The 27,014-nt window shown below is 40.8% G+C and overlaps 1 long non-coding RNA gene across 1 annotated transcript in view; it reads left to right on the forward strand.

Moving 5' to 3' along the window:
- LOC144333164 (uncharacterized) overlaps positions 1-27,014 on the forward strand; it is a 407,439-nt gene that overhangs the window by 145,750 nt on the left and 234,675 nt on the right. Inside the window, exon 2 of the long non-coding RNA XR_013401607.1 lies at positions 14,202-14,363. This is a non-coding gene — a long non-coding RNA (uncharacterized LOC144333164). The remainder of the gene's footprint in view (positions 1-14,201; positions 14,364-27,014) is intronic.

The raw sequence follows: 27,014 nt of genomic DNA on the forward strand, positions 1-27,014 counted from the left end.
CTGAACAGCTTACCTTCTTTAAACCTTTGTTTTCCTCTTTGGTAAAAATTAGAATAATTTTTCCTTTATGTGGATAGCATGAGAACTAAATGACGTAGTTAACATATGTAAAAATACTTTGTAAGCGTTCTTGCACCACACATTATTTTTCTTCCAGAAAAACTTATCCAAGGAGTATTTATGAAGCACCTACTCTGTTCCAGGCTCTGTAGTAGGTTTGAGGAATATGGCAGTGAACTGGAAAATATAGTCCCTGCCCCCATAGAATCAGTAATCTAGCAAGAAAGAACATTCACCAAGTAATTACAAATGGATAGAGATGTACTGGCTGCTATTAGAAGCATGAAACAGGCAGAGCTGGGAAGTCAGAGACGGCCTGAAGGAAGTAATGATCATCAAGGGGACCCATCATAAACAGAAATACTACTATGCTCCCCTACATAGTGGGGTCAAAGACATAAATGCTGACCCTGGTTGACCACATGGACAAAGATCTAAAAACTAGTGAAGGATGGACTGACTTATATTTCCCCAGTTGAGGAAAGAGAAGCCAGTGTGTCCTTAGAATGACCCCTATACTCTCGCTTGCTCAGGTAGCCTAGCCTTGAGCTAGTCAGCCATCAGGGCTGCAAGGCCTCTGCCATGCAAACGCCTGGGGACTGGCTGGCATCCTAGACCAGGGTATTCCTCATTCTCGTTAGGCTGACTCTCTAATAACGAAGCTCATTTCCCCGAAGTGGTCAGGTAATTCTTGCTTTCTCCCAAATAAAGAAGTCAGCAGGGGACAGGGTCTCTCTCCTGGATCAACCCAGTAGCCCACAGTGTGTGCAGTCTTGCTCACCCCCAAAAACACCTCTCTGAGAGACTGTCCATTCCACTATCCCAGTGCCTGCAATTTTCCCCTAATAACAATGCTGTGAGACTGTCCCCAATAGTACTTGCGGTGTTCACCCTCAATCCTAGTCCCTTTTTATAAAACCACCCCTGAAAAACAGGACTTTTGGCCTTGTCACCCTGGCTCTCATACCTGGAATCTCAACTCTTTGGGAAGCCGAAGTGGGAGGACTGCTTGAGCCTAGGAGTCAGAGGCTACCGTTAACTGTGATCACCCACTGCATTCCAGCCTGAGTGACAAAGTGAGACCCTGTCTCTAAAAAATATAAAAGAAAGAAAAAGAAAAAGATAAACAGGACTTCTGGCAGGGAGACAAGAGGTTTGTGTTCAATTCCATTGAGCATGAATTTCCTGAGCAGCCGCTGAGAGATAAGATCAGTGCTAGGCCTGGAGCATTCTGAGGTAAACGTACCTCTAGTCGAATGCAGGAGCTGGATCTTGACATAAATGCTATGCATTGTGCAAGGTTAAAAGAAAGGTGAAGGAAAGTATCACGAGGCTTCTAAAGTACCGTGTGTGTGTGTGTGTGTGTGTGTGTGTGTGTGTGTGTGTGTGTATGTGTCTACCATTCACTCCTTGGGTAGCTTTGTGGAAAACAAGGAATCCTTGTTGTTTGATGGAGTCTGACTTTCTCCGTGAGTGTTGGCAGAGGTGATGGTCCGTGCATGTTTGTGGTCTCAGGGTAGGGCGTAGGAGTTGGGGTGGAACAAGTTGAATCCAGTGATACCTAAGATATCTTCAACTGCTTTGACCTTTATTCTGTTAAACTTCTGTGTGCCCTAATTATTTACTAGTGTATAAAATGGGTATAATCATTCTTTGTGGTTTTAGAGACAGAGTACCTGAATAGGACATAATGAGAGAATTTTCTGAGGGCTTCCACATCTAACAATGGTATCAGATCACACACTTTTCATTTTGCCTCCAGGATCTAAAGCACTTACCATCCCTGTTGGTTTAGAACTGTAAGCTTCACACATAGATGAAATTATGAGACAGCTTCTATTTCATGAGGAAAATTTTTAAAATCATCTGCTCTCTATTCAAACTTCACAAAAGAAAAAAAGAAAGAAAACTCACACGTTTGCAAGAAACTGCTGGTGTTTTTGAATATCTCCCATAATCAGGAGAATCTGTTTTTGAAAAAGTTGAATTTTCTACATATGAAAAAACACATTTATCGATGATACAGATGAACTAAAATTATAAAGTAAATGTTCTTTAGGTTAAAAAAAAAAAAAAGCTGCATTCTTATTCTCAGTCTCTGGAACAAACCAATCCCTACCCACACCACATCATTACCCCTACCTTACCCCTACATGGCAAGGAAAATATTGAATTTGTTTCCTGATTTAGTACATGTGCGCATGTGCGTGCGCGCGCGCGCGCGCGCGCGCACACACACACACACACACACACACACACACACAATGTAGATACATGCCAGAGATATCAAAGATCAGCTGGTTATATGTCCTAGCACTTTATGAGTCTTAATTCATTTAATCCCACCACAATCCTATTAGCCTAGTGACTATGATTATCCTTTTTTAAACCAAGTGGGGGCAGAGAGGTCAAGTAACTCACCAAGGATCATAAGCTGAGAAGCGATGTGCTGGGGTTGGAACCCAGGCAACAGAGCTTTGGTGACTGTGGACTTAACCACTATATTTGCTCCCTGACATTTTTTGTATTAAGTTCCCTTGGTCCAAAGTCTTCCATGTTTGGTATAAAATCTTCATCAAAAAGTTGCTTGCTGTGCACATGGGACCTCACTATTATTTCCTACAACTTCATGTGGATCTGTAATTATCTCAATAAAAATGTCAACTAAAAAAGTTGACTAGCTTGATGCATGTCTACAAGCAGTTTTCTCAAGTAAAGTGAATTAAAAATTTAAGATATACACAACTAATTTTAGAGATAAAATCACTTTGCAAATGTAAAGAAATATGGAAAAATCCCAGCCATTGGTAGTAGTAGACTCAAAAATGGGGTAGGTCAAAGTCCCAGTCACCCTCTGTCTGGGGGAAACGCCTTAACTTGTCTGAGTCTCAGTTACCTAAATACATAAAATGGGATAGTGATATCTACTTCATTGCATTGTTAGGAAAAGGCAGGTTTGTTAGAGTCCAAAGGTACTCTGAGCCTCCCTATGTCACCCTGAGTAGAGGGGCAGTAGGGACCAGCTGCAGGGGAGGGACTACTGGGGTTTGCCTGTCATCTGCTGCCAGTTACTTCTTCAGCCCCTTTCTTCTACCAGTTTCCCTGGAACCCATTCCTTCCTGCAGGACCCGCTCTCAGATTGTCACGTCAACTTCATGGGGGCCGAAACATCTGCTCTTTTCAGTTCAACATGCTTCACTTTCCCTTCCCAGATAAACTGGATTTGGAGTCACATTGTCTCAGTTTAAATCCCGGTTTTGCTGTGTAGCTGCTGGCAAGCCACTTCCCCAGCTGGGTCTAAGCTTTCCCATCTGTAACATGAAGTGGTTGCATTGTGACTACAAGGTGTCCAAAGCTCCTCCTCCTCTAACATTCCTGCATTCCCTACAAGGAGTGAGAAATGCCTACTCTTCCATCCATCTTTGTGTCATCCCAAGCTGCATTTCCTTGCCATTTTCCTATCCCTTCAAAAATATTGGCCCCGGGAGATGGGAGTGATACAATTTTAAGGCTGTTGTATTAGGGAAAAGGTATGAGCTGGGCAGCCCAACCTTAACATGTATGAGGTCTCCATCATGAAGGCATGAAGCAGCCTCTAACCAAGGGAATTGAGAAGATGTGCTAATTGGAAAGACTCAGTGTTGCTAAACTGAAAATTTTGTGAAATCAATTGAGAGAAAAATCAATATGGGATTTTTTTTTCCACAATGAGAAGACAAGATTCCCACACAATTAAGAATCGGGCCATGGTTTCCACACTCTGCCTGTCTTGTTCTCTTGTTCCTGTGCCACAACTGTTCATCAGAAATAATTAAACATTTTCCCATGGGCAACAATTACTTGCTTAAAATATTATGAGTAAGGAGAATACATTTATAATTACCTAACCTTTCTGAAGGTGAAAATATATATTATCCTTTGATAGAACATAGAAAGGAGTTCCTGGATCTGCCAGTGTGCTCTGCTCTATCCATCCTGATTACGCTAATTGCCTTAAGGAATAGAACAATACTTTTTTACACATGCGGACCTTTACTTTCATTTTCTGTAACTTTTAGGGATCAAACATGGTTTCTTTTTCTTGTTGTTTTTGTCAGTCATTAAACAGCCAGCCTGTTGCTATTACAATGGCCAGATAGCGTCTTTGAATTGCCCCAAGGCTATAATAATGAGAGTGTTGACATCTCTCTTTTCTTTGGAGTAGGTCTTTTTTTTTTGCCACATGCAGACACAAACTATGAATCCAGTGCTTCATGTTTTCAGTAGTTTTCTGATTTTGCTTTAAACACACACACAGTGGAAACAATAAATCAATAATCACAATGGCTGACACTTATTAAGTCCTCAGGGGCCTATTTCTAAATACTTTATATATACTATCTCATTTAATGCTCTCGACAATTCCATGAGGAAGGTTACTGTTAATGCTCACATCATAAAGATGGGAGAGCTTATAGATAAGAGACCGTAAGCCCAGAGATGTTAAGTAACTTGCCCAGGATCACACAGCTAATAGGTGGTGAAGCCGGGGTTTGGTCAGAGACTATTCCCTTACCACTCCACTGAAGTCTCTCTCAGATTTCTCTATCAAGTCATTTTGGTCCAGTGTTTTTTGTTAACTGGCAAAGAACATATTTCCTATAAAATATTTATATAAAAGAGCTGACTACAATCATGCTTTCACATTCAAGCTTTTTTTTTTTTTTCCTTTCTAATTTGTTTGGCCTTAATGTTCATTGTCAAGTTGACGAGCATATAATAGTATTAGTAGCAGTCATAATAATAATAACAATAAGAGTAGTGGTACCACTTAGTGAGTATATGCCCTAGGCTAAGCACTGATCTAGGACTTTCTCTTCATACATGATAGTGACACTGGGTAGATAATATCATCCTTGGTTGACATGAAGAAACTGAGACCCAGAAGGGTTGTGTGACATAACTAGGGTCACACAGCTAATAGGTTGTAAAACAGGGGCATCAAGGCAAGTACCCATCCCACTCAGCCAGTTTTAGCCTACATATTATGAGCCAAGCACTTTCCTTGGCTCTGTCAATACCAAAGTGAATCAAGCCTCATCCCTTCTGCTAGCTAATCTTGGTTGATTCACACATTCACCAGGTTTTGGGGTCAGTAGTTGGTATAGCCACATGCATGCTTTCCTCTGTAATAGTATCTCTTTTATTTTAGGAAAACTGGGTTTTGATAGCTCTTTCATAGGCTGTAAAGTTATATAACATTTTGTTGAAATTCTGCAGATATTTTTAAAAACAGCAGTATGCATATTTGTGTTTGCATTCACCATTGTTATGAGGATGTTATCTCAGAACTCAGTACCTTTCTCTGACTTTGATCCTATTCTTTACTCCATAAGGGCAGGCAGTGAAGCTCTGTATTTAGTATTAGCTCATTGTCCAAACTAGATTACTGTGCCAGGAACTATTCTAGGAATACAAAAAAAGTTTAAAATGTGGGCGTCTACCTCTCAATGAGTAGTTACTTCTTATTTTATGAATATGTCAACCTTTCTTGCTATACTGTATGCTTCCTGAGGGCAGGGACCAGGGCTGTCTGGGTCCTCACTGTATCCCGAGTGCTTGACACAGAGATCCCAGTGAAAAGTATACAATACTCTAATGGTTGATTTAGTTGTTTCTGGAATATCTAGAGGCAATAATATAATGGTTAAGGCCACAAGTCTGTAGCCAGACTGCCTGGTTTCAAGCCTTAATTCCAACATTAACTAGCTGTGTGACCTTGGGCAGGTTACTTAGCTCCTCAGCTTCTTCATCCATCATATTAGGATAATGAAATCATACTGTTTACCCCCATAGGTTTGTCCTGGGGATTAAATTAGTAAATATGCATCACAGCCTTGGACAACAGGGTTTGGCACACATGGAATAGGTAAGTGTTGGCCATTGTTACCCATAGTTACCCATTAGACTTGAGTATCATTTAAAACTTGAAAAGGACTTATTTTTTAAGAAGGAGGCCGGGCGCAGTGACTCACGCCTGTAATCCCAGCACTTTGGGAGGCCGAGGCGGGCGGATCACAAGGTCAGGAGATCGAGACCACGGTGAAACCCCGTTTCTACTAAAAATACAAAAAAAAAAAATTAGCCGGGCGCGGTGGCGGGTGCCTGTAGTCCCAGCTACTCAGGAGGCTGAGGCAGGAGAATGGCGTGAACCCGGGAGGCGGAGCCGAGATTGCGCCACTGCACTCTAGCCTGGGCGACAGAGCGAGACTCTGTCTCAAAAAAAAAAAAAAAAAAAAAAGAAAGAACACCAGTCCTTCACTATCTACTTTTTTTTTTCAGCTTTCAAAGGGCTATTGTGCATTTTAATCTTCCCTTTTCAGGATTATATACAGCCATACAGGTGTGAGCACTGCAAGCCTTTTACAAACTTTCATGAGGAGCTGTACGTCTACATTGTAGCAATTTGCTACAATTTGCTCAGACGAATTTATGTATGTTGTCTTTAAATTGTGTGATGTGAGTGGATTATTTGAATGGGCTGTAAAGTTTTAATTGGTGCAGCTGATAAACCTTCCCTCTCCCACCCCCTACAAACCCTTGGGTGTTTCATGTTTCACGGCACATGGCAAAATTAACTCCTGACTGATCCTTTCCCTTTTGCTGTTGCCCCTTACAAACCTTTCTCCACAGGGCAGCCAGAGTGATCTTTTCAAATGCAAATCAGTTAAGATACTTCTGCTTAAACCCTTCTAGGTTTTTTTCCCATTGCACTAAGAATCCAATCCAGACTGTTCCCTGTGAAGTACAAGGCTCACCTCACACCATGTGTCAAGCACGTCAGCTTCCTTTAGGTTTCTAAAGCATGCCAAGCTCCTTCTAAGACCAGGGTGTTTACCTTTGTGAATCCTTCTACAATATTCTCTCCTGGTGATTCGGGAGGTTGGCATTTTCTCATCTTTGTGGGATCAATTTAAGATGTCACTTCCTTAAAGAGGCCTCCCCCAACCTCCCTACCTAAAATGAGCACATACCATATCTCCCCCTGTCAGCGGTGGCAAATCCATGCAGGTCTGCAGCAATCTCAATTCTTGCGTCCTTAGAAGAAAGAATTTGACTGAGTGACAGAGAGCAGAAGGAGAGACAGAGGCAAACTGTAGAGCAGGAGTGAATGTTTATTAAAAAGCTTTAGAGCAGGAACAAAAGGAAGGAATGTCCACTTGGAAGAGGCCCAAGTGGGCAACGTGAAGAAGACGTGCAGGGTCTGACCTTTTGACCTGGGGTCTTACACGTTGGCATACTTCCGGGGTCAGGTGTCCCTTCTCCCCTAATTCTTCCCTCAGGCTTGGCTGTCCACACGCGCAGTGGCCTGCTAGTGCTTGGGAGAGCATGCACAGTGTGTTTACTGAGTTGTATGCATGCTCAATTGAGGCGTTCTTCCCTCCCCAGCCAGATGCCCCTAGGAGGCCGTATACAAGTTAAAACGCTGCCATTTTGCCTCTTAGTGCTCAGGTGTCAGCCCTCTTACCCAACTCCTGAGATCTTATCAGGAAGGTACTGATCACCAGTTTCAGGTTTTTCCTATCTATAGAGAGCCTGCCTTTCCTTGGTACTGGCTGCAACCAATTATTATTTTAGAGAGACAGTTAACAACCTCCTAACCATCACCTGATGGTGACCTGACATTCCTGGTGGTGGTGGGAGCCTTTCTGCCCTGTTTATGTCTGACTAGCTACTCGCTATAACACCCCTGCCACCCCATTATTCTTTATTTTAGCATGCTGTTTATTTCCTTGTTACAGCATTTCCTGATCTTAATTATTTTATTTCCTTCTAGGTTTGTTTGTCTCTTGCTGGCCTTTCTTGATAGACTGTATGCTTCCTGAGGGCAGGGATTAGGGCTGCCTGGCTCCTCACTGTATCCTGAGTGCCAGGCACAGAGAATTCCAGTGAAAAGTACACAGTACACTGACAATTGATTGAGTTGCCTCTGGAATATCTAGAACAAAAAATACACCATTTGATTTTGGCTTATGCTCTAAATGTCGTTTGCTAACTTACATGATTTCTGTATTTTCTCCCCTGTAATAACCCCTCAAAGACTGGAGAGATAGTGTGTATGTGTGTGGCTGTTGTCCAACCTGTCGTTTCCAGACTACAGACCTACTATGCCTCCAGTCCCCTAACTCCAGCACATTTTTTCATTTTTTCACTCAAACCTCTAAGACCCTCCAGAGTCCTTAGGAAGCACCCCTCACGCCGGTCTTAATCACCACTTGCTCCTCCTACTCGCCCATAGGCTCCATGCCACTCTTCCTGCTTTCTATCTCTTCTTTCTTGTATTCTGTGTTTCCTCTTGTTTCTTCTTCACTTTTCAGCCTTGTTATGAGAAGAAAGCCTACCACTTTGAATGATCATCAGCCAATCAGAACATTCCTCTACTCTAGTGATTTCTTCCCGCCCCCCTCAATTTGCTGTACCATCTGCGAATCTGAGGAGCTTGTAGAAAATTTCCTGTGTGCAAGCTCACCCACATAGACTGTGATTCACTAGGTTGGGGTGGAGCCAGCACTTCATTAACGTATAAAGTTCCCCAGGGAACTCCAATATGCAGCCAGTCTAAGAACCAATTCTCCAATCTATGTGAAGAGTGCCTCATACTCACTGGGCCTTTGGGCTCTTCTTAGAGGCCTGTCCATAGCTTCCCTGCATAAAGATCCTGAGCTGTTCTGGGAGCATGCAGGGCAGAAGGCTGGTCCCTTGATAGCCACCAAGACTTTGCTGTAGTCAGGCTTAGTGACATATTCCCAGGCTTGTTACACTGTTGTCTTGTTCATAAAAAATATGTTTTAGCCTTCTAGATATCTAGTTTTGCAAATCAGTGTCAGGTATAGAAAGAATCCTGTCACTTGAACAGCATATTCAATAATTTTAAAGGTCAAGACCTGTGTGGAAATTAGCTTTCAGCTGTTGAAACATACTGACTTATACATACATAACAGAAAATATGGTCCTGTGGCACACTGGATATTTATGCATATATAAATTAGCCTGCTAGATATACTGATAAGCAATATCTCAAGTACTCACTGATGATCATGTCCAGCATAGTAGGAAAACAGTGAAAGCGCAGAAACAGGTTTCGTCTTAAGGACACTGCAGTAATAGCTCTTGATTATAGAGTGCCTACTTTACGACAGGCACTATGCTGCAAGTTAGTTTACCTGAAATACTCATCACAACCCAGAAAAGTAGGAAACACAAGCTCGTGAAAGGAAGGAAACTCACCCAGGATAATACAGTAAAATGTGCTAGTGGCAGGATTCCATGCCAGACGTTCTGAGCTCAGGCACTGCCAGCTCTCCATCACACACTCCTTACCATCGATGACACCAGTGTGCAATGAGCATGCTCCCTGTGAATGGGTACCTAGGAACAGGGCTGCCCACCTAGGAACAGGGCTGCCCACAGAGGAGGGTAGGAGAATCTGTCCCCAGAACCCTTGCCCACACTAAATATTCTTTACTTTTTAATGAGTATTACTAATTTGACAAGTAAAATATGATGCACATATTAATTTAATTTACATATTTTTTACACATGTTGATGCAGATTAATTTTCTCATTTGTATGCTATCTGATTTAAGTCTATTTTATTGGTGATAAAACACCAGGACAGGCTTGTTTCTTTGAACAATTAAAGTAAGAAAGCGGGAAAGAATAATAAGCTTTTGAGCACTGATTTTATATTTATCTATCAATTAGTCATCAAGGTAGAGAAGAACAAATTCTTAGTCATCCTCACCAAAAGATTGCAAAGCACATTTTGTTTCTTTTTTCAATTGGCCAAAAATTGTGTCTTCTAACCGTTTGGTGTCTAGCAGTAAAACTGAAGTCACTAGCAAAATGTCTGTTTTGATAAATCGGGAACAAAAAGACCAAAACTAATGACTTCCACAATGGAAGGTGCCCTGGGAAATACAATATAGAATAGTGGAATCGAGGGCTTGTTTACTATGATTCTGTATATCCATCTGATGGGGAGTATAAATAGGTTTCTTTACACAAAGGGACCCCGGGAATGGTGAATCGGGGAATAATTGACTTGTCTCGGTATGTTTGTGAATGTGCATTTTTATCTGATGGCAAATATGCTGTTGGCCTTTGAGTCAGACACCCACCATAAAATTTCCTCAGCTTCATATGAACCAAGATAGTGTGCCCATCCCCCCCTCAAAGAAAACATTTCAAATTAGCATTAATCATCCAATGTCGTGGTCGGGGCCCTACGGTGAAAGCCACCTACTGCAGCTGAATGCCATTCAGCAGGCAAGAAGTGATTTGCAATATAATTTAAATGAAGAGTTGGTTTCTTTTCCTATTTAGAACACACCAGTATGGAAAACTGATTGTCAGACATTCTGGTGATGTGCATCAACTTGGCTATTCACTCAGAAAATGAAGTTTCCTGAGACACCCGCACATTTAATTTATTTTTTTCCCTATGAAGTTAACTTCAGCTTGTTAAATACAATGACTATCCAAACCACAGAAAAACCAACACCATTAATTTTAATGCTTATAATGTAATGGAAGGAGATTATATTCATTTGGGATTTTTCTCCTTTTAATAGAATGTTTACTTGCCCCTCTCCTTATGAGTTAATTATTATCTTCTCTCCATAATGCTCTGCTTGTATCTGAGCAGCAAACAGAGTCTGTTAATGTCTTGAGTTTATAGATTACTGGTGATTCTATCATTTTGCAGTGTCGATCACTAAAGCATCAATAGCTTGCCAGTGTGGTAAGTGAATATGTGACTGATAGGAATGCAACTACTTCCTTACATAACTCTCCTGTCTATTTTTATAAAACATTTAGTTTTAGCACAGTGTCTTTTCTATGCGTTGACTGGCATATTGAAGGACTTTTCAGTAAATTATACAGTAGTGAGTTAAGAATTGGTGACTTCTGTTATCATTTGGGTATTTATGTTTAATTCATCAGTTTATTCATTTAATAGACACTTAGTGAGTACCTGGCTTATTTCAGTAGTGTGCTGAGTATTAGGGATTAAGACATAGTCCCCATGTTCAGGGAGCGCACAGTTCTGAGCAGGAATTGCCATAAGGAATTGCAGCATAGGCTCAATGAGATGAGTGGTACCAAAAAACTGGGTATAAAGGGTAATAGAGGGTGCAATGGAAGAAGCTTTTCCTGGAAAGAAGACTACCAAAGAAAGCTTTGCAGATACTGGAGCTAATCTTGAAGTCCCAGACCTTGAGTTCTTCAAGTTGGCAGTAGAATGATTTGTGAGGGAGAGAGGAGACAGTAAAGGCAGAGGGAACAGCATATGCAAGGTAGTGATTTAAAAAAAAAAGAAAACAAAGTAGTGATGAACACCTATTGAAAACCTTCTGTATGTTTTTAAGGAATAAAAGCTGACATTTTCCAAACTTACCATTTGTCAACCACTGTTTCAAATTCTGACATCTGCAAACTCAAGCCTCACTATGACACTTTGAAGTAGGTATTATCAGCACTCCTTTTTACAAATTAAAATACGTGCCTAGAGAGATTCAGTAACTTGCCAAATGTCACACAGCTGGTAGGATCAGGAAAAAGACTAGAACTCAGGTTCTTTAAGTCCGAAGTCTACAAGTTTAAATATTACACTAATATTTCAGTGTAATATGGCATCTTTGCTCTTTAGATCCCTTACTCCAGCTGTGCAGAGAAGACATGCAAATAGTGGCTGCCATTCATGACAGTGTCTAAGGGGGATAACAGCAGCATCTATGACTTACAGAGAGTATTAAATGAGATATGAAATGTTAAATGAGATATGAAGTATACGAAGGGCTTAGAACAGTGCCTGGTACATGGCAAATAATTTGTTAACTGCTGGGATTATGATGATTAATGTGTTAAAGGTAGTAGAATATGCCAGGTGCAGTGGCTCACGCCTGTAACCCCAGCACTTTGGGAGGCTGAGGCAGGTGGATCACAAGGTCAGGAGTTTGAGACCAGCCTGGCCAACATGGCGAAACCCAGTCTCTACTAAAAACACAAAAATTAGCTGGGCGTGGTGGCATGCACCTGTAATCCCAGGTACTCCAGAGGCTGAGGCAGGAGAATTGCTTGAACCCGGGAGGTGGAGGTTGCAGTGAGCTGAGATGATACCACTGAGAAACTTGGAGTTGGTGGCATTTGATGTAGACCTGGACTCCTTAATCGATTATTTCAGCAAGAGAAAGCAGAATGCAGAGATGAAAGCTGACTGGAAAATTCCAGTATGTTTAAGAACAGTAAATAAAGTAATTTGATTAAAGCAGAGGTCTTTAAAGAGAAGCAGAAAGAGTAAGATTAAATAGGAGGGTAGAAATTGCTTATAATTAATTATATTTGTTGAGTGACTGGTACTGTTTATACTTTGGTTTTAGTCATCATAATGTTTTCCTGGGATTATAGACTCATTTTTTCCTTTTGAAGAAAATGAGGCTCAGATAATTGATGTAATATTTCTCAGGTCATCCAGCAAGAGTAGTTAAACTTGGACTTGAACTCAGACCTGTGTTAAAGTGCCAAGTGCTTTTGACCACACCATACTTTCATTTTGCAGCTCTGATCTTTCTAAATATTAACATCATCAATATTTATAGAATAATTTTTCTAGTGAAAGGGGTAGAAAAAAAGTAAGAACATATTTTGTTAATGTTTTCTTCTTAGGGTTCTGCTTATCAATCACTATAGCCCAACATTTCCCCAGTTAATAGCCTGTGTCTGCTTTCATTAAAATAGAAAGAACTGGTCTCTCTGTTTGATTTCCTGTACACACATACACCCCTCAGGTTTCCTATTTGTGTGTATCTGTTATAACATATACCATCAATAATAAGCCATTGCCTGAAATGAGAGCTAACAGTTAAGAGTATGGACTTTGAAGGACTGCAGGGTGCCAGGGCTAGAATTCTGGCTCTGCCCTTCATAGCTGTGGTCATAAGCAACTTTTCTACATTCTCTATACTTCTATTTCTTTATCTGTTTAATGACAGTTATAATAGTACCTACATTATTGGTTTGCTGTTATGAATAAGTGGATTAGTACATATAAAAACTAAAAACTATGCTTAAAATGCTATGGTAATTCATTTAATATTAGCATCATTGTGGCTTATAATCTAACATCTATTGAGATGAAGATCTGTGATTAGCTCTGTCCTTGATCTGTTTGTGTTTCTATAAAGGCATGCCTGAGACTGGGTAATTTATAAAGAGAAGAGGTTTACTGCAGACTCAGTTCTGCAGGCTATACAGAAGGCATTTTGCCAACGTCTGCTTCTGAGGAGGGACTCTGACTGCTTTCCCTCATGGTGGAAGGGGAAGGGAGCCTGCATGTGCAAAGATCACACAGCTAGAGAGGAAACAAGAGATAGAGGGGAGGGAGGTGCCACGCTCCTTTTAACAACCAGCTCTCATAGGAACTAACAGAGCAGGAACTCACTCATTACTGTGAGGATGGCACCATGCTCTTCATGAGGGATCCACCAAGTGACCCAAACACCTGCCATTAGGCCTCACCTCCAACACCGGGTATCAAATTTCAACATGAGGTTTGGGGGACAAACATCCAAACTATAGCAGTGAGGATATGGAAAAGGCATTCCTTCATACATTTGCTGAAGAGCATGTAAAATTGTACAGACTTTGTGAATGGTAATTTGACAATATCTATCAAAATTTAAAATACACATTTTCTTTATCCAATAATTCTGCTTTAGGGTATTTATCCTACAGATAGATTCATCCAAGTGAAAAATATACAATTTATACCTTTTGAATTTTAGACTGTGTACGTATAACCTAGTCTAACATTTTAAAATAAAGATGAATGAGCATGTTTGCTTTTATTCATGTCCTTCCCATAACCTAGCACAGTGCTAGGCTCAGAGACCCTGACAAGTTCCCTTTTGTTTAGCCTAGCACACGTCCTGTGGCTCTCTGTGCCCCATGACCATCTACCCTACGTGTACCATGCACACTTTCAAATCATACACTTCATCCTGAACCATTCACTTCAAACCCCATTGTGATGACCATTGTACTTTATCCTCTTTCTCCTTTGGTTTGCCTTCAAAATTGACATCACTTTTCCATTGCAGCTATTTCCTTGGCTTCTCTCATGACGATTCCTGACTTCTGGCCCTGGCAGTCTTGGGAAGACATCATCCAGCTTCTTCAATCCAGACCCTGGGCCCCTCCTTTCCCCAGGATCGCCCCCACCCAGCCCGGACACATTGACTGAACTGTTTTCTAGGACACTGGTGAGTAAAATGCTTGGCTACTTCACGAAAACAGTTCCAATCATCCCCTCCCAATACCATCTCCTCCACTTTTGAGCGTGATTTTGTTTCTTTCAAAAGCGGCTCCAATACTCTTCCTTTCTGGAACTGCCTCTCCTGTAGTTAATACCCCAAGGTTCATTATTTGTTTAATCACTGACTTATTCAATGAGGTGGTAGCCAGCAGAATCTGAGAACTGAAAGGTGCATGCCTTTGTCCCCCTCCTATGTGGTTCCATTCAGTGTTACTTGTCTCTGACTTAGATTGGAGACTAAATGGATTAGAATAAAACCAATTTAGGGGAAAAAAGAAATGTTCACAGAAACAGAAATAGAGAGTCCTGCTATCTTGGCTGCCTAAGATCTGCAGGCCTCACCAAGGAATTTAAAAAGTAATGTTTCTTATCATAAGTGACAGAAATATGCTGCTTTCTGCATCAATAGATATGAAGATTAAAGGGTCTGACCATATTAAACAATTTTGCACAGCACCAGGCACTCTGGGCTGTGCTCTCTGCCTTATTACCCTTCATCGTGTGGCTATTTCAGGCCCAATTTAAGAATACAATGCCGTCTGGCTTTGCAAATTGACATCCTTTAATTTAAACTGTCTTGTGGGAGAATTAAGAAATTATGGAACAATTATTCGCCCTCAGTTGAAAGCTGGATGACATCCTGAGATTCTTGTACATTAGCCATTTGAATTGATTAAGTCACGTAATTGAATTACACCTTTGCCCCCATAATATCTTGTGGCACATATGTTGGTGGTTCTTGTTGGGAAATGCTTCCATAAAAATAGGAGAGGGGTTGGTATTAGAGATTGACCTGGATATCAAAGAAAACCTCAGAGCAGAGTGGGCTGACACTCTGAGATTCTGTGAGGGAGGTTGATTAACAGAGCAAGTGTTCTATTTGGAGTTGCAATGGAAGTTCACAGATCAAAACTGTATGCATGATACAGTGTACCTCCTTCCTTAATCTCTCTTTGCATTGTCCTTGAACATTCGGCTTCAGTGGCTGGCATTCATTCTCAAAGCTTTTTCTAACATCTCCCATGGACAAAAAAACTGGGTTTGGTGTACCTTCCTTTGTCTTACATGGTTTTCCAAATATGCTTCCATTAGAGTAGCTACCACACTGGTGACAGGTTTCTTTCACCAGGCAATGAGGCTGGAAACCATGTCCAGCTTACCTAGGTTAGTAATAGCGCTCAATAGGTGTTTGCTGAGCGAGGTTTTATTAGTAAGTCTCCATGGTTTTGTCTCTGTTTCCTTTTGTTTCATGGTGTGCAGGGAGGTAGAATCTGTTAGTAATTTTGTAAGCATCATTCTTAAGTAGGAGTTTTTTCACTACTTGTGTTATTAGACAATTTCATAGAGAGTTTATTAAAGGCTAACTCTATCTGTTTAACACCTATGAGGCGCCTATTATGTACAAAAGCTAGGCTAGATGCTGAGGGGAAAAATTAGCCAAAACATACTTCCTTTTCTTTAGAGGAGCTCAAAATCCAGTGGGGAAATTGAAGAGGTCTGTGCAAGAAATAGCTCTGGTGACTGAGCAAGCACGTAGGAGGCTGTTCCATAGTCTAGGACTCTGAGAAGGGGCCATGATACATTCCATTTCGTTCCTCTCTGAAGTTCGTACTGTCGTTGGTCTGCCCTGTGCCCCCTCCCACATCGTCCATTTTGGAATCCAGCAGAGAAGAAAACTCTTAGACGAATGTCCTGTGGACAGGCTGGATGTGTGCCTTTCATTTAAAAACTCCTCTAAAGGAGAGAGGTTTTAAAGCACTGTTTCCCCTCACCCCACCCCCACACTGACTTCCAACTCTCTATCACACTGTGCAGCATTCTGGGTCTTCCTATTCTTTGTCTATTCTGTGTGGCACAAGAATCTCTCTTTTTAAAGGCTCTTTACGTTTTCTTTACCTTTATCAAAGAACGCTCTTGGAGCTTTAAAACCCAACCACAGCTATCTTCCTGAATATTTCTGTGGGGAAGGGATTAATCAAGCCTGTCAAACATTGAGCTGTAAAACCTTTAATATTTCTAAAGGGTTTAAAGCCAGCATATTTATCACATGCATCATTGAGAATAATCTTTCCTTTTATAGAACAAATTAAATGTTCACTGTAAAATATTGTGGTGATGAGCACAGTGGGTGAAAGACGCATGCAGGGGCCCGATGTGATATTGCAATGGAGATTCTGGTTAAATCTTTCCCTGACATCACCCTGCTAGAAACCACCCATCATCCCCCACACATCTATTTATATGAATGCTTTATACTTTGGAATCCTAGAATCTTGGTGCTCAAAGGGAAAGGGGCTAATATTTGTTGAGTGCCTGCTATGTCATGCATTGTGTCTGCATGCTTTAAGTGGGCTTCCACATTTTAATTTTCTAAACAATCCTTTATAATAGGTACTGGCATATCTGATTTATAGATAAGGAAACTAAGATTCAAAAAGTGAAGGAATTCTCTCAAGATCACATAAATATTTATTTGCAAATCTGGGACTTGACCCTATGCCCGGCTAATTCTTTCCTTCTGTTTATGTGGCAAATGCCTAGCAAATGTTTAGCAGAAGGCAGGTGCCCACTAAAGAGTTGCTAAAGTTATTATGACTGTTAGCATCAAAGTCTCTGGAGATTTTTATTGAAAGATCATTATTCTATAGACAGAGAGACAGTGAATATTGTTGTGTCTGATTCTGGGAATCTGAGATGTCTAACCCAGCAGTGGTGGTAGTGTTCCTTAGGGTAGGGAGAGACTCACTTGGGACTTTTGATTGCTATAACTAATACAAACACTGTATTTTGTTGTTTATAAAGTGCATTCATGTGCACAGTCTAATTTAATCTACTCAACAGCTTAGTGAAGTAAAGTCAGCACTACTGCCATTTTACAGGTAGCGAAACTGAGGTACAAAGACATGATAAATCATACCCAGGTCATTCAGCTAGAAGCAACTTGTGCTCCAACTCCATTCTTCTTATTCGAAAGCCACCATCTTTCTGCTAATACTTTAAAACCATTTAGTTATTATTCCTAAGAATTCAACTAGTAAAATAAAGAGGTTTTTATGTTTTGAAATTTTATTGATATCAAATGTATAAAATTTCAAAAGAGCACTTTAACGACTGTTTTGATACTGGATTTCAATTTAATACATTGATTCGAAGTCTTTTGCAAACACCATTCTTTTAAAATATCTGAAAGAGTTATATGGTGCTTTGTAAGAATCCATATATAATAAGTTTTTCAGCTTTATTCAGTTATAATTGGCAAAAAAATATAAAGTATTCAAGCTTGCAAGGACTTTAGAGACTGATGACTCTTGTTTTTCGATTAGATAACTGAGGTGTAGACATTGAAAGTAGTGTGACAGAAGCCCAGGCAAAATACTGGGATAACAGAGAACAAAGATACATTCATTCAGATAGGGATGGGTGGTATGAAACCATGGAAGGCTTCACTGAGGAGGTGACTCTTGATGGTGTCTTGAAAGGAGGAGGATTTTAGTAGGGGGAGAAGAGTCAACGAGTGAAGCTACAACAGAAGAAAAGAATGGCCATGTATGAAAATGATAACATGATGGTTCTATGGGTGGGGGCCCTTCATGGAAGCTCAAGTTTGTTGTTTCAATATAATTAGTTGTATAATTGCATTCCCAGACTACCGCATAGGGCTGCACACACATGTAATTAGACCCCCTACCAGCCAGATGGTATCTTCTGCACGCCTCCACTTTAGACCTCCAGCTTTGTAGCAGAGCAGGCAACCAAAAGAGAGGTCCTGGGGCTCGGAATATTTGCAGTTCCAAACTCCCCTCTTCTATGAGCATACCTCTCTGCGTTTGCCAACTGTACTAGGTGGGGGAAACAGACAAAAGACTTAGAAGGAGGAACAGCTTTCTCTTCCTAGGTTACTATGAAGACAACAGGCCCATTTCTGGAACTGTTGGGTGGGCGAGATGTTTCACCAGTTTACATTTAGCAAACTGTAATTAGCGTCAGCAGGAGAAGAGAAATGACTGTGTTGGGAAACTCCACTTTCCTCTGCGCAACAGCCTCTGTTCAGAAGGGCTGTTCCTTGCATTTGGGCTTCTGTGATGGGGAAGCAGTGCACAGCTGCCTTATATAGTAGCAGTGGGCTTGTTCTGGGCATGAAGCTCTTAACTGCAGCAGGGGACAGAGGCCAATGGATGATCCTCTTTGAATGGCAGAGTGAATCTTGCTTAGGTGTCAGCCAGGTGGAGTCACTGGGCTCTTGTAAGGTTTCATTCATTCCATAAATACACCTAAGCCCACACCCACATAAACCCTACTGTGTGCTGAAAACTAGGCTTGATTTTTAGGAGCTACAGATCCCCACAGGCCTCTGTGAAAGGGCATGCTGGCCAACAGCAGATTAATGGCTAGATACACAAAGTGCCATCTGAGGCTTCTTAGTTTGGGGACCATTGAGTAAATCAGACACTCACTGTACTCGTTAGGATGAGTAGTGCTAGCTGCCTTAACCAACAACATAATTTTAAAAAGTTCATTATGGTACTTAATACAACCATTCAGAAAGCTAGGTTTCCCCGTCTTATCTGTGTCACCATCATCTTCAACATGTGGCCTCTAAGGTCTCTGAAGATGGGGAAAGAGAGAGGAAGATCATACTTGGGAGATGTTTAGGGACCATTTCTGGAAATGGCAGACAGCCCTTCCACCCATATTCCATTGGCCAGAATTAAGTTATATGGCCCAATTTAATTGTTAGGGGAATGTAAATGTAGCTTAGCTATGTGCCCAGGGCAAAAATGACATAGATGAAGAGATGTCTGCACTCCCATGTTTATTGTAGCACTGTTCACTATAGCCAAGACAGAATCAGCGTAAGTGTTCATCAACAGATGAATGGATAAAAAAATGAGATATAGATACAAAATGGAATAATATTCCACCATAAAAATGAATAAAATCCTGTCATTCACAGGAAAATGAATAAGCCCGGAGGACATTATATTAAATGAAATAATCCAGGCACAGGAAGACAAACATCACATGTTCTCACTTGTATGTGGGGGCTAAAAAAGCTTATTTTATAGAAGTAGGGAGTAGAACTGTGGTTACTAGAGGCAGGGAAGGATGGAGGGAGGAGGGAATAGTGAATTTGGTTAATGGATACAAAATTACAGCTAGATAGGGAAAAAAGTTCTAGTGTTCTACAGCACTGTAGGGTAGCTATAGATAATATTTTATTGCATAATTTCAAGTAGAAAGGATTTTGAACATTCCCAACACAAATTAATAATAAATGTTTGAGGTAAGAAATATACTACATACCCTGACTTGATCATTACACATTGTATACATGTATCAAAATATCACTTTGTACCCCATTCTGTCTATCAAAAATAATTTTTAAAAGTGAAACAGGCCAGGCGCGGTGGCTCAAGCCTGTAATCCCAGCACTTTGGGAGGCGGAGACGGGCGGATCACGAAGTCAGGAGATCGAGAGACCATCCCGGCTAACACGGTGAAACCCCGTCTCTACTAAAAAATACAAAAAAACTAGCCGGGCGAGGTGGCGGGCGCCTGTAGTCCCAGCTACTCGGGAGGCTGAGGCAGGAGAATGGCGTAAACCCGGGGGGCGGAGCTTGCAGTGAGCTGAGATCCGGCCACTGCACTCCAGCCTGGGTGACAGAGCAAGACTCCGTCTCAAAAAAAAAAAAAAAAAAAAAGTGAAACAGACATAGTCTTTTCCTAACATGTTTCATTAAAGTCAGTTCCCATTCAAACAAATGCAAGATCATCTAAAAGAATTACCCTTTATTACCATTTTGAGGAACCTTTCCAGGAAAAATGCTCTTCCAGCGCAGAATGGAACTCAACTGGTGAGAATTTAATTAACACAAATTATCTAGAAGTGTCTGAAATGAATGACTTCATAATTCTTCAGTCCAGAATTCCTCTTATGGTATTTGATCCTAAAAATATAAACAACAAAAATTTCTGAACACAAAATTTATTTCCACATTACTTGTAATGTTGACAAAAGGCAAACAACCAAAATTTCCAAAAATAAGAAGATTTTACTGAAGTTCTCCACACTTAAATAAAGCAGTCATTAAATAAAACATATTTCTAAATAATTTTTCATATTGTTATTGACATATGGACATAAAGATAGGCTTCAGAACTTTATATACAACAGGATTCCAATTTTGTTCCAAACATGTTTAGGTGTGTAATTATAGACACCTGAAAAGACTAAAGACAATGCATTAAGATATTAAGAGGAAACCTCTCTACATAGCAGTATAATAAGGGCTTTTATTTTTCTCTTTATATTTTTTTCTTCTAAATCTGATGCAATGATGAGTATGCGTAGCTTTTGTAACTATAAAAAATAAATCAATTAGGATCTTTAAAAAATGAAGCAGAATGAAGAATGAATTTGGACTAGGACTGACTCAGGATGAAGAGAATTATCCCAAGTGCTTCAGGTGGGAACAGCCAAAGGGTGTGTGTGGGAATGTCCTAGAATTGTGTCAGATCCAGAGAGGGAGCTGCAGGGTGGAGAACAGAGTGTATCATAATGGTCAAGACTTATGCAAACTCAGGGGGCCCACAATAATTCCCTTAGCTGGGACAGAGGGTACAAATCTTTAGTTGGCTTTCAAAACTAGGCAACTGAGCTGATTAAATAATTCAAACCTAGGGCAATGGGTTCAAGTCCTGGCTCTTCTAATAACCAACTCTGTGGCTTTGGGCATGTGTCTTTACCACTCTGAACCTCAGTTGTAAAAGAAATAATACCTTCCTTATAGTATCACCGTGACACTAAATGTAATCACATTTTCAAGTATTTAACACATATCTACATATACCTATACATACATATTTACACACGCATATATACACACACACCTAGACCCTTCCCACCAAGCTTGGAGGGGTGCCCTTTGGGATAAAGCCCCTTCCTCACTGCAACTTTTCATAATCCTCTCCATGCTTCATTTCCCATCCCTCTCCCTATCCCCATAGTACCATTACTAGGACCACCTGAAGTTTTAGCCCAGAGGCATTTCTTCCCTGTGACCTTCACCTGCAATTTGGAGCTATTCCTCTTGAGAGGTTTCTCCTGTCTTCTTTTCTTGGTGAGTTCAGTTTGGCTTCTAAGCAATCGAGGCCCCCTCTATGTCCAGCCTGCATGTCAACTAGGAGAAAGGTGAAAAATCCTAAACTGTATGTTCTAAGACAAATATCCAAGCAAAATAATAGAAGGCAAAAGGATTGTAGGGTACCATCACATGTATCTGGGTGAGAGAGCACTCAGGCTGTGACACTGCGCAATGCTGCAGAATCAGGAAAAAGGAAATGCAGCCCAAGGCGCTGTGACTTCACACCCTGCTGCTTCAACATGAGGTCCTGAATCATTTCCCCAGTTCTGTCTGAAGCCAGCCTCAACAGATCATCACAACAATCACCTTAAGTGATGAATACATATATGTGCCAGGTACTGTGCACGAGATTGTCACACCTGGTACATCTGGCTCTTTCATTGCATCGTGTTTCTTCAAGTAAGAATTTTGTTTTTCTCCTCTGCTGCCTCCTTTTTTTTCTCCTTCTGGGGATGTCTTTATTTATATGGCTACTAAACTGAGTAAAGGTGTGACAGGAGTTCCTAAGAAGGTACTATCCAGATGTGTTATTGTGGTTGCCTATATCCTCTTTCCCTGCACAGCTGAAGAGGACAGGTTGGCTAATGATCTTGGCGGGTCCTTGAACATTCAGCCTCAAGGTCTTGACCTTGGTTTAAATAGTGCTCAGTGACTTCTAACAAAAAAGAGCATGAAAGAAAACTGTTTTGTTTCCAGCTTAGAGACTCTCCCAAATTCTAGGCTGGTCACTGATTTATGCTGCCAAGAAGCCTGTTGCTGATTATGCTGGATGCCCCATAAATTAATGAGAGCTGGACTTAGCAGTGACAACGATCGCTGAGTCTGTGGAGCAGAAAATGCAACACTAATATATATGTTTCAGAAATGTCCTTTTGTCTATATGTTCGGAGGAGAAAGTGCTGATGAGGATCAATTTCATATTGACTTTAAATTTTTCATTTGACCCAGTGCTCTTTTTATTAAGTAATGCACATGAGAACATTTCATCCCAGGCCAACTTGATGGCTTGGAGAATTCCCTTCAGAATATGGCAACCTGGATAGAATTTGAAATGCAGTTCATTCATTTATTCTTTTATTCATCCTTTAATAATTATTTATTGGGTACCTGCTATGTGCTTAATTCTAAAAACTATGCTAGTCTGTGAGCAAGACATAATCTGCCCTCAAGGAATCTAAAATCTAATGAGCTAGACACACATTAATAAACAATCCTGGCCCAGAGCAGTATGTTTCGTTAGCAGTAAGTGCAGGTATACAGAAGCACAGAGGAAGGACTCCCAGAAGGTATCAGGTACTTGGGAAGTATTTGGTTCTTGTTGAAAGAATGAATGAGTTGATGAACGAAAGCATGAGATGGCCCTTGAGCTGGTCGAAGAGCAAGGTAGAAATTGACTAAGCTGAAAAGGAGCTATAATAGCATGTTCAAAGACAGCAAGGCGTGATGTTTTAAATAGAGCTCAGGTGTGAGGAGAGGCAGGCGGTAGGGCTCTAGAACCAGACATAAGGAACTTGGGTATTAAGTCACCATCTACCTGTGCAAATAGACATACTTGTAGATGGCAGAGTGGACCCAAGGGGCCTTGCACCTCTTCAGAGAGCAGGCATAACCACACAATAAATGACTCATCTGGAGGGATTATCTTCAGTGCTTAGTATGGAGATTCACTAGGTAGTTGAGCTTACCCTCTCTGGACAATTTTCCTGAAGAGGCAGTCCAGTAGAACCAAAGCACTTGCTCTGAGAAAGTTTCAAATCTGGGTTCAACATCTTAAACTAAGCAGTGAATGTTTCTAGGAGCATTTATCCTGCGTGCTACAAAGCCCTGTTGTGTCTTCAGTTTTGTCTGAATGTTGGGACCACGTTGTGAAATCTTCTTGTATTTATCGCCTTCCTGCACTCTCCTCAGCTCATATTTCCCACATTTTTAGTTACTGTCTGTGTGTTTGCTAGTGGTGCAGTTTTGTTCTGTTTTAACCTTGTTTGAACCCCCAAGCCAGTCTGGGAAAACGTGACCATCACTCTTCCGAGCATCTACCTCTGGGACGTGGTCCCGGGGCTTTGACTCACAGGTTAGAAATCTTGTCATGCTCCCCTGAACTTGACTCAATGGCTGCAGTGGCCTGGCTGATTTATGGCTGTTTCTTCCTCTGTTTGATCTTAGCAAACAGACAGCTGTGATGTAGCGGCTTCATTCTACTCACCTGCTGGCACCTTCATGTTTGGTCTAATAGCTTGTTAACTGCTCTGAGGACAGGCACTGCCCTTCCTGGCTACCATCTAGAGTGGTCTCTATGGCAACTGCATCACATCAGGGATGATGCTCATTCTTCAAGGCTTTCCTTCTCCATTTTTCTCTGGTGGCTTCTGGGTAACCTGTAATGGTTGGAGCCCTGCCTCACCCTGCCAGGAAGCCACTGCTGATTTAAAGCCTTGCAAAGAAACTTAACAAGACACACTGCTTTCTTCTGGTCTTGTTGCTTGTTCTGTGGTGCACTTGGTCCAGGCCTGCAGGGACTTGTCATCCCTTCTTTATCATCTCTCCTTTTGGTGCTCCCCAGGTATTGTTCCTGGTCTCTCTCGGAAAGCTTTGACATGGTTTCTCCAGATCTCTCTGCTCATTAATATCATTCAGCAGTCCAGTCTGAATCCTGACATTTGGTATGTTCTTTGTTTGCCTCATCCACCTTTGTTTACTCATTCACTCTTCTCTTCAGAAGTGACCCCCAAGCTCTCTGGTCTTCATCTGTACCAAAGAGAGTTGTGTCAAAGAGACTCATATAGACTGTTCAGATATATGAAGAAAGAACTGATTTATGTGTGATAAGAGTCTAGAGTGTTCAGTCTGCCGATGGCATTCAGAGTCCAGCAATAATACTGTTAATAACAGTAAATACTATTATATACAGTATTTCTATACAATATCTGTGCATAAATAGTATTATTGTGATAAGAACTTTACATCTATACAATAATCCTATAAGGTGAGTACTCTTATTGTCCCCATTGTACAGATGAGGAAACTGAGGCACAGAGGGCTAAGAAACATGCTGTAGAGCCCCAGCTATTAAATGGCAGAGCTAGAACTTGAACTCTGGCTCCAGAATTTATGCTCTTCAACCCTTTCCTGTACATTGGGCAGTGATATTGTTTTCTGTACATGTGGTCCTACCACCAGAAATTGCTCACTTCTGCAAGGCTAAATTGTACCCATCTACAATGCCAAGATTAAATGCCACCTGCTTTGTGAAACTACTTGGCTTCCTCTACATTCAAGATGTAAATTCATTGGTTCATTCAGCAAACATCAAATGATAGTGATTATAGCTTATTCATTCATCTACTCCAGTACAAGGTTTTTTCAAGTTCTTTCAGTGTTACCATGCTAAGTGCTGTGGCTGTGACGATGAATAAGGAGCAAGCAGACCCTGCTCTCACCCTACTCATTTTTTTAAAAAATAACAAGACAATAAAATATAGATAGAGATAGCTTTATGCATGTAAACACTGATATCTCAGTAATATTTCTATATCTCTATGTTTGTCTATCAGTTGATTAATAGATATTAGGGATTTTTTTCAGTCAATTCCTCCTGCCTGTTCATATGATCAAGTTAACCTCCTTAGCTTGACACCTAAGGCCCTTCATGATCTGGCCTTAGATTCCTTTACTTAGGAATCTTGTCTCAGATTCCTCTACAGTCTCCATCTGGAGACTGAACACTCTAGAGTCCTAATACACGTAAGTCAGAACAAGGGGCTCAGTTCTTGCCACCTGTTCTCTAACCATCCACTCCGGACGTAGTCTTCCAGAAAGTGTTTACTCATTGGAAACTATCCAAGCCCAATCACACCATCCTGCTTTGGCTCAGCCTTTTTCTCTCCTTCAAGTTCCCTTTTCATACTTCCCATTTCACATTTCTTCTTTTCCAACCCTTTCCAAACATCAAGTCCAGGTTTAAACATGCCTTCTCTGTGGAACACCCAAAATCATCTTCTTATTCACATTCCCATCAGTGAGGAATTAATCAATCCTTCCTTTGGGCTCCACAACGCTGACCATACCCCTCTGGTACAGCACCACCTCCAAACCCAAGGCCAGCTGTCCGTTACATGTTGTTCTCCCAATGGGGACTGTGGACCCCTTGAAGATGAGGAATGGGCCCTCTTTCTTGCTGCACTCAGAGAACCGAGCACAGTGACCAGTAGGTAGCTATCTTAGTCCATTTGAGTTGCTGTAACAAAATACCAAAACTTAATAGCTTATGAACAACAGAAATTTATTTCTCACAGTTCTAAAGGCTGGGAATTCCAAGATCAAGGCTTCAGCAGATTTGGTGTCTGATGAGTGTCTACTTCCTGGTTCATAGATATACCTCTCACTGTGTCTTCACATGGGAGAAGGGATGAGGGGTCTCTTTGGGGCCTCTTCTTATAAGGGCATTAATTCTATTCATAAGGGCTCCACTCCCATGAGCTAATTATGTCCCAAAGTCCCTGCCTCTTAATACCATCACATTGGAAATTAGGTTTTAACATACGAGTTTTGGGGAAACATATACATTCAGATCATAGGAGTGCTAGACTTATATTATTTAACTATTAATAATAATAACTTTATAATATTTGATTGCCATCTGCATCTGGCATTCTGATAAGCATTTCATTTATTTCATTTTATCATAAGAATCTTTTGATATAGATTATGATATATACTATTGTTAACTCCATTTTACAGATGAGGAAGCCAAGGCTTAGAAACTATGCAATACCTGCTCCAAGTCACAGTCCCCTAAATAGCAGAGTCTGACTGGATACCCTACACTTTGGTGTCTGTTGAATGAACAAATGAACTTACACCTTGAGCAGAGAGAAAGGAAGTAATCTAGGAGAGCTGTCACTCCTATAGTGTACATACTTTTATACACACATACCCATACATAACCTAAGTTATGTAATTCCATTCCTGAATATGGAAAAGGAAACCACAGAAGGATTCTATAAAATTCTGATAAAAAAGGCCACCGGTTGCAAGCTGCATATTTTCATTTTTTTTAATAGAAGTTGTCTTTGTGTTTAGGTGAAGCTATTGACAAACCTAGAGCAAAACTGTCTTTTAGATGCTTGTAAGCTAGAAGGGTTAGACGTGGAGTCCGTAAAACCTGTTTGGATCTCAGCTTTGCCATGGTTTCTATGTGACCTTGAGCAAGACACTTAACCTCTCTGAAGTTTAGCATAGTGATTGATCTGCGGGTTCTACAATCTGATGACCTGGTTTAAACAACCCAGCACTAAGCTTACTAGCTGTGTGATCTTCGGAAAGATAATTTCTCTGTGCTTCAGTTTTCCCATTTGTAAAATGGGTACAATACAGTAATAACATTTGCCTCATATGATTGATCTGATAATTAAATAAATCAATTCACTTGAAGGATTTAAAACAGCACCTGATAC

Source organism: Macaca mulatta, chromosome 1 (assembly GCF_049350105.2).
Source record: "Macaca mulatta isolate MMU2019108-1 chromosome 1, T2T-MMU8v2.0, whole genome shotgun sequence".
Classification (NCBI taxonomy): domain Eukaryota; kingdom Metazoa; phylum Chordata; class Mammalia; order Primates; family Cercopithecidae; genus Macaca; species Macaca mulatta.